The sequence below is a fragment of the Heterocephalus glaber genome, unplaced genomic scaffold (genome assembly GCF_053883595.1).
Source record: "Heterocephalus glaber isolate CG9 unplaced genomic scaffold, H.glaber_assembly_v1.0 deba00000936, whole genome shotgun sequence".
Classification (NCBI taxonomy): domain Eukaryota; kingdom Metazoa; phylum Chordata; class Mammalia; order Rodentia; family Bathyergidae; genus Heterocephalus; species Heterocephalus glaber.
In genome coordinates this window covers 1311982-1315740 of record NW_028258172.1, presented here as the reverse complement: position 1 = coordinate 1315740, position 3759 = coordinate 1311982, and the positions used below count along the sequence as shown (strand labels likewise).

The 3759-nt window shown below is 36.5% G+C and overlaps 1 pseudogene; it reads right to left on the bottom strand.

The window, feature by feature from the left end:
- Positions 1-570: 570 nt before the first annotated feature.
- LOC101705187 (leucine-rich repeat-containing protein 40 pseudogene) lies at positions 571-2363 on the bottom strand (annotated as a pseudogene).
- Between the last annotated feature and the right edge of the window lie 1396 nt (positions 2364-3759).

The window sequence follows — 3759 nt, the reverse complement described above, 5'->3', positions numbered from 1 at the left end:
CAAGGCAATGTTAATTTCATATGGAATACAAAAAGAAATAAGGGGAAAAAACCCAGTTCTACAAAAATGTTTTGTTATAAATACATTAAATCATATTGCACAAAAATTCACTTTTGGCTGGGTATGGTGGTGCATGCTTGTAATCCCAGCATTCAGGAGGCTGAGGCAGGAGGATCACCATGAGTTCAAGCCCAGCCTGAACTACACAGTGAGACCCTGTAACACAAAACAAGCAAACAAAAAATTCAGTTTTGAAGAAAGTATCTATAAGATTAAGGGAATGAATATGAGCAGGATAAATCCTGGGTAAAACATTCAAAAGTATGAACACTGCATGACTCTATGTGGTTTCCACCATTATAAATATACAGTACATCTTAGAAAAATGTTAAACTGTCAGTAAGAAACAATTAGTGGCAGTGAATACAGCCCAGGCCAATTAAACCCATGGCTGGATGACACTGGGAAACTATAAGACCAATTACAGCAATCACCTTCGGGATGATACTGAAACAAAATACTATATCCCTCTGAGAATGAAACTGAACAAAGTTAGAAAATATCTCTAATTTAAGTAGGAATTCAGTCTCTCAAGTATTCCAGTACTGTATCTGTTCCTTTCATTAATATGGCTGCTCAAGGGATGTGGAATGGGTTTCCATCTAGGAGTAATGTTCTTAAGCTCACATAATTACTGAGCTCTGGTAGAATTTGTAGAAGGTCATTATTCTGAAGGTCCAACATCATCAGATTTTCCTTCATCTTCATTTTCTGAGGATACAGAGGCCCAACCTGATTATTACTAATCACAATTGTCTCCAGTGTGGGGATATGATATAGGACTTCGATAGAACTTTGAACCTATTAAAGGAAAGATTGATCTTATCAATGATTTCATGTCTTCACTCAAAGAATTTAAAAATTGTTCCTGAGATCTAAAAAAGTCAATTTTTGAAGCATGCATAATTCCAAGGGTACAAAGGAAAGCTTATTAAAACCAAGATTGACATCAGAAATCATCTCCTTCAGTTCCACAATCCCTTTTGGAATTTCACATAGCTGATTTTTACTGAAGTTAACAGAAGTGACAATGTTGCATTTTACTGCATCAAACACTTCATCAGGAATCAAAGTTGTTTGCTTATCATTGTAATCTAATAATTTTAGTGCAACCATAGCATGGACATTGACCCTGGACTCACTTGGCAGGGTCATGGCCGTCGTCTCGGGAGCAGAGTCATTGTGGGTAGTTCCATCATCTTCGATTTTGCTTCACAAGTATTTCAGGACTTCTTGAGTTCCTTTATTTATAATTTCTCTTTGAATGGTTCTCAAAGGATTTCCTTCTAGTGCCAGGAATTTCAAAGGAAGATTTCCCAATGAACAGGGCAGACTACTAATATCATTGTTGCTTAGGTCAAGCCTTTCCAAAGACTGTAGTAGGGTAATTTCATCTGAAACAGATTTTAACTTGTTATCCTTCAGGTCTAGCACAAGGATAGAACTCAGATGCTTAAGATGTTCTGCCCCTAACATTTCAATCTGGTTTTCACCTACATGCAATTCCTTCAATAGTCTACAAGAAAGAAATTCTATTAGAAAACATAATTTATTCTTTCGCAAATAAAGCAATTCTACAGATTCCATGCCAGCAAATTCAGGAAGTATAGTTTCTAGGAGATTTGAATTGCAATCCAAATGCTTTAACTTTTTCATTCTACTTATTTCTGCTGCCAAACTCTTCAGTTGGTTACTGGAAAGATTGAGTCGTATCAGACTGGGCAGAGAATAAAAGCTACCAGAAACAGCTGTGAGATGATTTTTCGAAAGATCTAAATCTTCTAAACTGGAAAGTTGCTCAAATCCCTCTTGTAAGCATGATAGTTCATTATGCTGGAGATATAGGCCCTTCAGGTTTTTGAGATTTGTAACTTCTTCAGGAAGTATTTTCAGTTTATTAGGGCTGACATTGAGCTTTTGAAGATTTTCTAGCTCTCTTATAGTAGAAGGAAGGGATGTGAGCTGATTATCATGCATATCCAGAAAGGTCAGCGTGGGCAGGAGGCACAGGTCTTCAGAGAGCACCCAGAGTTTATTGTTGGAGATGATGAGTTTGGTCAGATCCGTCTGCTCCCACCACCGCTAGGCATCGCTGAATGACAGATTCTGATTTGCTTCCTCCGAGACATCCACGTTGATTCTCCACACACACTGAGGCACTTCACTGAGGTTCCTACCATACAAGTTTAACTGGCCGCTCTTCCTTGCCACTTTTAACAGGGTACGGCAGTACTGCCTTCTGCCCTCTCTGCCCTGAAACCCGCCCGCGGACCCTGCCCAGCAACTCCCCGCAGACGCGACATGTTCAAACCACCGGTCTCCATCACATCACTCATTTTAACAGGTGTCATCCAACAATAGAATTCTGAGGGAATTAAATGTCTCCAGTACAAAAACAAAAAATCTGAAGTTTGTTTTTTGTTTGTTTTTCTCTTTATTTTATTTTTGTTCTCCCTGTGTGTGGTGTGTGTATGTGTGTTTATAAGTATGTATGAATGTTAGTTATTGCTTTTGCTCATCTAATGTCTTACCTGGTTTTGTCATATTCTCCCATACCAAAGACTAGTTCATAGTTTTCTGTGTCTCCACTAGCTAATTAATTGGACTGGATTTCTCTACATCTCTCACCTTCCAATTATATTTTCTATTGCATTCACCTTTTTACTTTTCCTCTGCACAAAGCTCCCTGTCCTCCTCTTTCCCTTCTTGCACATAAATACTAACATGAAAAACTTTATGTTTTCTTTTGCTAGATTATCCTATATTGATTTCCTCATTCTTTCCTGGGTTAGTGACTTAGTTCACAAATTTTGACATGATGAAATTTATGTGATGATATATGACTGGTAATTTAGATGTTGATATTAATGGCAGTTATTATTTCCTCACAAAGCAGCAATAAGAATTGAACTTGATAGTTTGAATAAATTAAGTGGGTCACTTACACTGAGCCAAACCCATAACATTGAAAACATCATGAAAAGAAAGCCACTCTCTATGAAAACCTCTACAAAATTGAGATAGAGATATTCTTTGTCACTCATTTGAAAAATTTATTGCAAAATAACAGGAATAATGAGAGGCCCAGGCAACAAAATGCCCCCCAAATTTCAAAACTCTCCAAAAATTTGATCATACATATATTGAATTGGAAAAAAGGGTAGGCATGAAATAGGAAGATTAATAGTTAAGATGATGAATGAGATCAAAGAAGATACAAAATTATATGAATGAAGCAATTAGGAAAATGATAAATGAGCTTAAAGAAGACAAATAAATAGCTGAATGAATTTAAAGAAATATATACAGGATTTTAAACAGTGAGAAGTTCTGAGGAAGAACAAAAGAGAAATCTTGGAAATAAAATCTTTAATAAGATAAAGATTCAAGCTTGTTAGTGTGGCACACATTTGTAATCCTAGCACTTTGGGAACCTGAGGTGAAGTTTGAGAACACTATGGGCAACTTAGTGACTTGGCAAGATTCTGTCTCAAAATAAAAGTAAAAAAAAAAAAAAATAATGAAAGCCTGGGTATGTTGCTCTGTATAAAAGGCCTGGTTTCAATTATCAGTAGCACAAAAATTTCAATTGAAAGTCTCTGAGTTTAGGCAAGATGAATCAGAGGCAAGAATATTAGGGACTGAAGAAAAGGTGCATGTACTAGAACAATCAGTCAGTAATGATGAAAAAAAAAGAGA